At 42.5% G+C, this 11,802-nt stretch overlaps 1 long non-coding RNA gene across 1 annotated transcript; it reads right to left on the bottom strand.

The window, feature by feature from the left end:
- Positions 1-2,184: 2,184 nt before the first annotated feature.
- Positions 2,185-11,429, bottom strand: LOC306659479. The gene is made up of 3 exons (XR_013763312.1): positions 11,250-11,429; positions 3,088-3,208; positions 2,185-2,515 (listed from the first exon to the last, which is right to left on the bottom strand). It is a non-coding gene; the product is annotated as an uncharacterized lncRNA (long non-coding RNA).
- Between the last annotated feature and the right edge of the window lie 373 nt (positions 11,430-11,802).

Raw genomic sequence — 11,802 nt, forward strand, 5'->3', positions numbered from 1 at the left:
CTCCTCATGGCACCATGGACTGGGGACCAGATCTCCAGCACAGGAGCCTTTGGGGGACAATCAACATCCAAACTCTAGCACGGAGGAAAGCCAGATTTCCTGCCTTCAAGAATCTCAGCCTGGAGAATGGAGTGTCCAGAGAGCCAGGAGAGAGGAGAGAGTTGGGAACAAGAGCACAAAGAGAGAGGAAGACCCAGGGCGGGTGGTAACCGAATGGCCAAGGGGGCTTCAGTCCGACCTCTGCATGTGGAGGCAGGAGCTCAGTTTCCTCACTCAGAACACACTGACAACTCTACTTTTATCTGTCGATCCAATTTTTCCTTTTCATCTCCAGCCCACCTCTGGGAGGCAACCATCTTAATGGGCTCGATACGCATCCTTCCATTTGGACTGGCTGTTGAAGAGCCTGTGTGTGCTGGCTCTGTGTGCATTTTGACACAAACGGTCTTTGCTAGGATCTGAGTCTTTCTTGCTTTTCTTCCCCATTCGAGTCTATGTTTTAAGAACCAACCAGGTGTGTGAGTGTACAACCCACCCTCGTTATTCACAAACTCTGTATCTGTGACTTGACCTACTGGATAAAATTTCTTAGTAGCTCCCAAATCAATACTTGTGGCCCTTTTCATAGTCGCTTGCAGATACACACAGAGCAGTGAAAAATATGAGTGACCTCTACAGTTGTCTGGTCAGATCTTTTAGTCGTAGCAGCAAAAAAGCTGACTAAGACATCACAGTTCCTACATGGGTCTCTTCTCCCCACAATGGACACCTAGAGTGCCTCCAATCTCAGTTCCCGTCAACTGAGAACTCAAACATCTCCATCCTCAGAAGCCAGCTTGAGAATTTCTCCGTGGCATTCCCAGGAATGAGATGTCTCCATCCTGGGGGGAATGCATTCGACAAAGTACCGCCATATTGCTCTAAAGAAAGGCTGCCCATCTATACTCCCACCAGCATCACACAAGAGCTCTCTTTTCCCTACAGCCTTTCTATCACCTGCAATCTCCCAAATTTCTAATTTTTACCACACCTGACAGGTAGTATTTTAGTCAGTTTTTTTTACTGCTGTGACTAAAAGACCTGACAAGAACAATTAGTGGAGGAACAGTTTATTCAAGGGCTCACAGTTTCAGAAGTCTCAGTCCATAGACAACTGTCTCCATTCCTGTGGGCTTGAGATGAGACTGAATATCATGGTGGAAGAGTGTGGTGGAGGGAAGCAGCTCACATGATGATCCGGAAGCAGAGAGAGAGACTCCACTTGCCAGATACAAAATATATTCCTCAAAGGCATGCCCCCAATGACCTACCTCCTCCAGCCACACCCTACCCACCTTCAGGTACCATTCAGTTAATCAGGGGACTGATTTGTTGATTGAGTTAAAGCTCTCATAACCCAATCATTTTTCCTTGAAGACTTCTCCCATTGTCTCACCATGAGCTTTTGGGGGACACCTAATGTTTTAACCATAACAGGTAGTAACTCACCATTTGTGTTAGTTAGCTTTTCAACTGCTATGACAAAAATACCTGAAATAATCAACTTAAAAGGAGGAAAGGTTTATTTTGGCTTGCAGTTTCAGAAGTTTCACTCTGGTCACTTGGTCCTGTTGCTTTGGGTCTGTGGTGGCACAGTGCACCATGGCAAGAGCATCTGGTAGAGGATCACTGCTTGCGATATGGCAACCAGGAAGTCAAAGCAAGAGAGGAAGGGGCCACTGCCTGCTTCAAGGACATGTCCTCAATGACCTAACTTCCTTCCCTGAGGCCCTACTTCCTCCTGGTAGGGTAGCAGGCCGGTGACCAAGCTTTAACACATGGGTGTTTGGGAGATTTGAGATCTAAACTATAGCATAATTCATTATTGTTCTTATTTTATATCTCTAATTAAACGAGCCTGAGCATTCTTCATTTGTTGATTATTCTGGGTTCTTATTTCATGAACTGCCTACTTATAGTCTTTGCCCATTTATCTATTAGGGTTCCTGTGTTGCTTTTTAAAATTGATTTGCAAAAGTTGCTTGTATAATTTAGACATTTTAACCATGTCAGGTTTTGACATTTTAAATATATTCTTTTAAGGTGTCATTTGCCTTTTAATTACAAGTTCCTGATTTCATCATGAAATGGAAATTCTTAATTGTGATATAATCAAGGAATATGCCCTTGACCCTGGGTCACAAAGGATGGATAATTTCTGAAAGAAGAAGGGGTAGAAGCTTCGGAGTGAGCTTCCACAGAAGAGGCCATTTCCTTGAAAGGGGTAAAGGCAATGGAATTTTTTTTGACGGGAGAAGATAAAATATAGATAGCAGAAAAAGTAATTTAGAAGGGTTGTATGTCAGAGAGGCCTTAGACTTCATCTATTCTCAAGTAGCAAGGCCAGCCGTACATGCCAGGGAGCTTCCTATTCTTCCAGATGGCTACTTATCTGCTCAAAGAGTGTCAGGAAGGCGACACGGAACTGGAGTCTTGAAGGACCCTGAAGTTGCTGTCAATCCTGGGAGCTTGGAGTCTGTGAACGAGATGGATGAAGAGGGAGAGAATTCACAGGGAGCTTGTTCTCATTGTTCCTGTGTAATGCTGACCTGGCTGAGCTAGCCTTCCCAGATCTGTAAATAAATGGGGACATTGTCTTGCTGGACCCCACCCCCACCCAACCCTCAATTACACGGGCACAACTCATTAGGTTCAAGGACATGGCTTTAAACAAGCCCCTCTGGTGATTTTTTCTTTGAATCCTAATTTAAGTTGAACTTCCAAATGGCTCCCCTACTTGTAGGGTTTCCAGAGAGTAAGGGGTTGAATAGAGCCCGAGAGACAGTCGAGATGGGCAGAAAGGGGCGTTCCTGTCTTTCATTCATTCACTCTTTCATGCACGTTCATTACCCACTGTTGAGTGCTTCTCCATGGGAATAGCCTGTGTCCTATCTTCCTGGAGCTCAGTGGAGAAGGGCAATAACTTCCAAACACCAACTCCATAAACACATCCGCACTTCACCCACCTTCTCCCTGTTTTATTTCTTTAAAACAAATGAAACAAATGAAGGACATGCAAATTAGAATTAAATAAAAATATCATTTCACCTGTCATATTGGCAAACATCCAGGAGTTTGACAGCCTGCTCTTCTGGGGAGGGTGTAGGACAACACGCATATCATGCGCCGCGGGCAGGAAGGCAAAAGGGTGTAGCTCCCATCCATTGTCCTGTGGAGGAGAATTTGGCAATATTGCATCAAATTACATAAGCATTTAACTCTTTGATTTAGCAATCCCACTCCTAGGAAAATTCCCTTGAGATAAGTGGGCAAAAACACAGTAAAATATGTGTACAAGTATGTTTATTACCATACCATTTTTGATAGCTGGAGATTAGAAAGACAACTCAAATATCCGTCACTAGGGGACTAGTTACAGAAACCATGGATTAGTCAGGTCCACCCAATGGAGAATCCTGCATTATAAAAAGGACTGGGGGAAACTCATCCCAATGCAGAGAGATCTCTAGGACATATTGTTAAGTGGGAAAAGCATTGAGAATAGTGTGTAGCATATGCTGCCTTAGATCTCAGAATAGGAGGGAATATAGTGTATACCTCTATTATTTTAAAATCTTAATGGAACAACATAAAAAAAAAAAAACTAATAAAACTGTTCCTTGTACGGGGGAGAGGAAGCAAGATGACAGGGAAGAATATAAAAACTAGGCTACCAGAATGGGCCTTATTTCACAGATTTGACTTTGGAGGTGACACAATGTGTTATAAAGCAAAATTTAACTAAAGAGAAATCAGGGCTCCATCCAAATGTTGAAATCAAAATAGACTAAGCCTAAATATGTATAAATTTAGTGACTTCATGATGTAGAGAGGAATTAGGTCAGGCGACTTTATAACCTAGTAATTAGACTGTGTATCCCCAAGGACTGAAAGAGTCTTAAACTGTTTCCAAAAATATTGTTAGTAAGAATAATAATTTTACCTATTACAAACATTATTATTATTGCTACTCTCACAGTTGGTGTTTTTATTTTGGAGATATTTTTTATATATACCATGTTACATACATATATAACATGACTTCTATATTTGAACTGTATGTATAATATAATTAGAACACAGACACAATAAGATAAACCAAATAATGTAATAAAGTTAATGTCTAAAAACAAAAATTTTCACTCTACACCAAGAATACAAATAACCCAATCAACAAATGGGCTAAGGAAATGAACAGACACTTCACAGAAGAAGATCTACAAACAATCAACAGATATATGAAAAAATGTTCAACATCTCTAGTAGTAAGAGAAATGCAAATCAAAACTACCCTAAGATTCCATCTCACCACAATTAGAATGGCAATTATCAAGAACACAAGCAACAATAGGTCTTGGCGAGGATGTGGGGGAAAAGGGACACTCATACATTGCTGGTGGGGTTGCAAATTAGTGCAGCCACTCTGGAAAGCAGTGTGGAGATTCCTTAGAAAGGTTGGAATGGAACCACCATTTGACCCAGCTATCCCACTCCTTGGCCTATACCCAAAGGACTTAAAATCAGCATACTACAGAGATACAGCCACATCAATGTTCATAGCTGCTCAATTCACAATAGCCAGACTGTGGAACCAACCTAGATGCCCTTCAATTCATGAATGGATAAAGAAACTGTGGTATATATAAACAATGGAACATTACTCAGCTATAAAGAATAATATAATTATGGCATTTGCAGGCAAATGGATGAAATTGGAAAATATCATGCTAAGTGAGATAAGCCAATCTCAAAAAACCGAAGGATGAATGATCTCGCTGATAAGCGGATGATGACACATGATGGGGGGTGGGAGGGGGGCAAGAATGGAGGAAGGAGGGACTGTATAGAGGGAAAAGAGGAGTGGGAGGGGTGGGGGGGAAGAAAAAAATAACAGAATGAATCAAACACCATTACCCTATGTATATGTATGATTACACAAATGGTATGCCTCTACTTCATGTACAGACAGAAACAACATGTATCCCATTTGTTTACAATAAAAATAAATTAAAAAAAAAAATAAAAAATAAAAACAAAAATTTTTAACATGAAAGAAAAGACATACTGTAAAGACATAATGTATTTTCTCTCTCTTTCTTTCTTTCTTTTTTTTTTTTTTTTTTTTTCCTAGCTCTTTCCACTGGAAAGGTCTAGGAAGAGTAACTACCCGGGCATCCAGCAGTATCCCTGGTCTTCTAAGATCATTTCCCACTGAGAAGAGCAGGAAGCCTTGCAGAGACAGCAGTTTATGTGTCTGGAGCCAGAAGAAACAGGAACTCAATATTGTGCCCAAAAGCAAAATAGTCATCAAACTACTGGACTCAGGGCTGCTGGGAGGAGCTACCTCTGATCAAAGGTGAGGCCATTTCATCATGAAAAAGGTGAATAACTGCACTGCACTGAGAACAAACATTTAAAAGCCGTAGGATTTTAATAATACTAAATTTACAAACCCTCTCCAGTCACCCTTAGAGGATGCCAGCGAACCATTGCACATTCCCAACACTAGAAAATACAGGGAGGAACCAAGCATGTACCCTGTGTCTCCTGTTTGAAATGCATCTCAGGAGAGCAAGTAGGTGGCGAGGAAACTCTCACTCCTCTCTCTCAGATTCTCATCCCAAACTGAAGGAGAGATGTGCGTTGGTTTCCGAGGGCTGCTGTAATGACGGACCACAAACTGTGTGGCTTAAGCAGAAATCACCTCCTGATTGGCTCTGGAGTGTGAGACAGAGCAGTCAGCACTGCTGGGCTTTCTCAGAAGGTGGTAGGCAAGGATCTACTCCAAGCCTCCCTCCTGGCTTCCGGAAGTTCCTTGGCCTATGGCAGTATAACTCTTCCCATGGCCTTTTCCCTTTTATCAGTCCCTGTGTCCAAATCTCCCTGTTTTATAAATGACACCAGTCACACTGGAGAAGGGACCATCCTAGCCCAGTAGAACCTCATCTTAAGTAATTCCGTTGGCAGCGAGCCTACTTCCAAATAATGTCCTATTCTGAAGTAGGTTAAAACCTCAACCCATGAATTTGGAGGGGACATAATCCAACCCATTGCAGAATGGTAGACTTATAATAGTATCATTTTGTGATTCCCAATGAAATAATGGATCTGGGAAATGGCCATCACTAACTGGCCAAACCATTAAGTAAAAAAATAAAGACACCCAGGAACTTTATAGTGAGTGGAGCAGGCGGACAATACCAAACCTGATCAATCATTTCATTTTTGTATGTATATACTAATTATTTATTTAAATTTAGCTGATACATCAAAACACAAAAGTTATGTATATTAATGGGTTACCATGTGATGTTTCAATATATCTGAACATTATAGAATCAGGTTAAACATATCAATCTCCTCAAACATTTATTACTTCTTCATGGTGATAAGTTTCCAAATCCTTTTATCTAGCTTTTTGTGGCACTGTCTATTGTCACCCTACTGTGCAATAATTGCACACTACAATTTCCTACTCCGAACTGCAGCTGGTGCCCATCAATCCACCTCTGTCCATCTCTCCCTCCTTGTCTCATCATTCCACCCACAACTCACGTTGTTTTAACTGACAAATAAAATAGTATTTATTTATCGTGTGCCGCACATCACCATAAAATAAGTATGCAATGTGAAATAGCTAAATTGAACTGTGTAGCATATGCGTCACTTCATACATCATTGTTGTGATGAGAACTCTTAAAATCTATTCTTTCAGCAATTTGCAAGAAGACAATACATTGTACAGTCAGGTTAAACACGTCTATCTCCTTGTTAGCCATAGGCACCATGTTGTACAATAGAACTCTTGAACTTGTTCTATCAAACTAAAAAGTAGTATCTCATGATGAATATTAACATCTCAAGACAGGACAGCCAGGCAGTAGTATGCCTCCTGAGACAATGTGATAGGAAGGACATAGCATCACCTGGGAGGTGATCTCCCCTCCTTCTGCTCCAAAGGAGAAAACAGACCTAAATCTGATCAAGTCTTTAGCTGTAAGATATAAACTAACAGTTTAGGGATGTCTCAGTGACAGAAGAATGTGTTAAGTGACACCTCACTTGTACAAACGGCAAAATCCAGAATGTGTGAAATTCCGTAGAACAAAAGACCTGGTTTCTTCCACATATGTCAAAAAGAAGAAAGGAACTTCACTTTAAAATGCCTATAGGCAAACTCAGTGTGAAGACCAGGTTTTGGTTTTATTTTGAACAAGTCAGTTGTTTAAAAAAACAAAAACAAAAACAAAACTTGTAAGGGGCAGTTGGAGAAATTTGTGCACTGACTAGATACTTGGCAATGTCAATAAATTGGTAATTTTTAAGTGTAATAAATGTTTTGGTATACCTTTTTAAAGTCCTTATTTTAAGAAATACTAATGGAAGTATTTGTGAAGGAAAATTTATAGAATGTTGGGTTGTTTTCATTGGCCATATGAATCCAGATCCATGCCACTCTTCACTGCATGTTCTGTGGCTGGGGGTATAGCTCAGTGGTACAGCATGTGTTTTGCATATACAAGGCCCTGAGTTCAATATCCAGCACTGCAAAATCATCATCATCATCATCATCATCATCATCATCATCATCACTTAGGAATGAAATTGGGCAGGATTATAGAGAAAATGAGATTGGTCATGAGTTGAAGCTGGGGTGATGAGTATATGGAATTTCATTATATTTTTCTCTCTACTTTTGTATGTGTGCAGTTTTATAGACTAAAGAGTTAAAAATTAACAAGGTGGTTTTCAGTCTGTAAAAGTCTGATCTCTTCATCTCTGTTTTGGATCCATCTTATTTTCTCAAGGATTTGACTCTGTTGCTTCTCTGAACATCATAAATCTCTACCCCCTGAGTCATCTCCATGGCTTCTCAACATGATCTACCGTCTCCCATCCAAGATTTAATAAATATATAAGTTCAGGAAATGCAACTTCAGTTCCTCCCTCAGCCTTTCTTTTCTCTCTCCATCCACGCCATGTTTCTACTCTCCCACGTAGCCCACATTTCTCTTTTTAGATGCAAGTCTAAATTTTATTTTTTAGATGCAAGTCTTTAATTCCTCAGCATCCATTTACTTTCCCATCCATTATGATCTGACTGCTGCTGAAACATGGTGTCCACGACATGTTGACCTCCGTGTCAGCAACTCTCAACCACATGGGCCTCTGTCACTCTCCTGCTGCCTCAGCTGCACGGACCCAGCTCCGTGATCCTGCTGGATCAGCGTTATGAATCCAGATCCACGCCACTCTTCACCGCATGTTCCGGCAGTGCTCTGGCCCTGTCCGTCTGTCCTCACCTCACATCCCTCTCCCTCACCCCCTGCACTCCCTCCATGCAGCTGCTGTTCAGTTCCCTGGTGCCCAGGTGTCTCTCTTCCTCATGCCTCCCTCTCTTTCCTGGGCCCTTCCTATGCCCAACTCCTTTCTCTCTTCTGACTGTCGAGATGTCCTTGACCATCACTCTTTCTGCCAAGGTCTTTTCCCAGTCTTTGTCATTGCACCTGCTTCACTTCCTTTCCGTCACTTACAGCAAATTCGAGTGCATATATATTTGTTTATTTCCCACTGGACTCCACGCTCAACAAGGAGACAAGCCAAATCTGTTTTGCTCATCATCACAACCCAGCAAATAGAACAGTTCCTGGCACACAGGCACTTAAAATATTTGTTGAATGAAAACATTACATGATACATTAATCAAATGGTTACAGAAGTAAGTAAAATTACAAATGATATCTGGTTGCAGTGGCACATGCCTATAATCCCGGTGATTCAGGAAATGGAGGCAGGAGGAGGCCCTAGCAGTGGAAGGCTGCAAGTTCAAGGCCAATCTCTACAACTTAATGAGAACCTGTTTCAAAATAAAAAATAAAAAGGACTGGAGATGTAGCTCAGTGGTAGAGCACCCCTGAGGTCAATCTGCAGTACTGGAAAAAAATCGCAAATTATTAAAAAGCACTTCAAAAAAACAGACACACTGGGAGTGTTGAGCTAGTTGGAGAGGGTCACCAGAGCTGCCATGGAGACATCAGCCAGGATCTGGAGAGAGGGAGTGAGTTCCCTGGGAGAAGTGAGGTAAGCCTAATGAGAAAAGGTCAGCACAGACCCAGAGAAAGACATTGAGGACTTTTAAAACCAAAAGTCGCCCAATGGGGATCAGAGGTTCATGGCTCCCCTCAGGAGGGTGAGTCTGCATGTTTCTAAGGAGAACATGACAGGGCGGGGAAGCCCAAGGTCAGGCAGAGCAGGCCATCCTAGCCATGAGTTTACCAGCAGCCAAGGAGCCCGGTAAGGTTTCGTTTTCCTTGCTCCTTCCAAGCAGGACGTGTGTGCAAGGCTTTTGGGAAGTCAGGACAGGAGGGATCTCGGGGCAAACACCAGCTGAGCTGAGGGAACTTTTCTCCAAAAATCCAAAATCAACGGAGCTGATTGACTGTGGACTGCAACCACTAAAACTGTGAACCAAAATAAGTTGATTATCCCAGGTACTTGCTACAGCCCCAGAAAGCATACCAACAGGTTTGAAATGTCCACCAGTAGCATCAAGCAGCTGTAGATACCACATTTTTGTGTTAAGTCTGGAAGAAAGGTGAGTGGAAGATAGGGTTAGGATTCATTTTGATTGAAGAAAGATCTGGAAGAGGTCCACTAAACTCCTCGTCTTAGGGAAGAGTCTTAGGGAATCTAGATAAATTGCTATCTGTTGCACTAGGGAAGTGGTATAGGGTAATGATTGTATGCCTCCAGGTGGTCTGAATTCCAGCCTGGCCTCTGGGAGCTCAGTGACCTTGGGGAGGTCATCTGCAATCTGGGCACTGTTACTACAACTACACCTACCTCACTGAACTGGGCAGGTTAAATTTAAAGTGCTTCCAATAATGCCTGGTAAAACTAAATGCCCAATAAATGGTAAGTGCTATTATTATTTCAAATTATTATTATTGTTTAGTGCCGGAGCCTACATGAAAGCTCCACTTTTTTAACTCCTAGGCCAAAGTTGTTTTTAATAAACTCTTTTTTGCTTTCATATCCTTCCTTTGAACCTTGACCCTTACCATTATGTTCCTCATTGTTTTTCCTTGCAGAACTCTGGACCTTGCAGAGGAGAAAGAACAGGAGAGAAACAGGAAGATAAGAGGATAAGGAGAGAGAGTGTAATGAGGAGATCCCATCTACAGGAGTCTGACTCTTCCCAGAGTAATCAGGAAATAGGCAAAATCAAGAAACAGTCACCAACAATCTCTGTTTCATACTTTGTAAACCTTTTCCTGCATCCTGGTAGTCAGAGGTGCCAAGAAACATCTATCTATTCTGCTTCTCATTTTGCAATATGCGTCAACCTTCTTTCAAACAGATAGCAGGTAAAAACATCTTGGTCACATAAAAGACTTTGATGAACCTAACTTTTTCTAAACTGTATTTATTGGGGATGGAGGGGAAGACCTACATTTCTAGAACCTTCTATACATTATGATTTTTCAGATTAATCATAATTCCCTCAAAATCCCAGTGCACTGTGTCTTCTTCTTCCTCTGAAGATGCCTGTGTGTTCATAGATGTTTCCATCCAGAAAGATCTCTCTCCTCCACTCCTGGCTGTCTGCTTTGCCTAGCTGAGGAGCAGACTTGAAGACTTCCTGGGCTCCTGAGGCCTCGCAGCCAAAGCCCCAAAGCCCAGGGAGCAGTCCAATTAAAAAACGGGGCACACAATGAAAGGCGATCTTTAAAGAACAACACTGTGCGCTTAAAAAAGAGAAAAAAGAAAAAAAAAAAATAGGGAATAAATATTTTAGGTTTTCTTGTGCTAATGAAGGAGTATAGGTTGGTTGTTCTGAATGGACTTAGCGACCGCAATCTTCAGGACAGACGGGTGTGGAGAAAGAATGCCTTCAAAGGGAGGCTCATTACACACGCAGTCCCAAGCCGTGTTCCTCCAGCCATCTGCTGCCTTCCGAGCCGTGCCCCGCAGGAGGCGACTCTTTCAGAGGGCATCTGCATGGGAGCAACACTGCAGGCTTGGGCACCAAGCGTGCCCTTCAAGAGTGTCATTCTGAAATCCTGAAGTGTCCTGTGCATTTCTGAAAACACAGGTGCCAGCTTGGCTTCTTGCTCAGGGGGCATAAAATAAATCAGGAGGTGAAGGAAAATAACAAGAGCCCAAATGTCTCAATGACGTCCGTTTTCTCCCCTTTTGTCCCCTCTCACCTCCTCTCTTACCCAACCTTCCTTGTAGCACCATTAACGTGACAGTTGGGAAACATGGCCTCCCTCTCAGCAATTGCTGTGGGTTCCGAGCTTCTCAGCTGCTTCTGAATTCCGTGTGCGTGGGCTGGGCATCGGGGTGCTCCCTGGCTTGGCTGAGACCCCCTGGCTCTGTCCAGGGCTTTGAAAGATGCAATTCGGAAGAGAAAACAATATCTCTGTTGAAAGCTGCTGCCCTTGGCCTGAATTCGTCAAACAGGATTTATTGGGACAGGACGAGGGAGGGAGGAGGAGGGAGACAAATAGAGCGCATATTCTGTAACACAGTTGAGGTGTGGCTCTGGAGGTGTGGCGCTGCAGGGGGAGGACAGGAAAAATAGGAGCCCCCAGGCAAGTTGTAAGCACCCGGATGGAAACTTCTACTTCAAGCAGATCACTGAGGCTTATATCCAACAAGTGTGCCAGGCGCCATTCTGGGGGTGCTCATTTAATCCTCCCAGAAGGACCTCGCAGGGCCATCCTATTTTTTCTGGCGCCCTGAAAAAACTGAGACTTG

The sequence above is a fragment of the Sciurus vulgaris genome (genome assembly GCF_902686455.1).
Source record: "Sciurus vulgaris genome assembly, chromosome: 4".
NCBI lineage: Eukaryota > Metazoa > Chordata > Mammalia > Rodentia > Sciuridae > Sciurus > Sciurus vulgaris.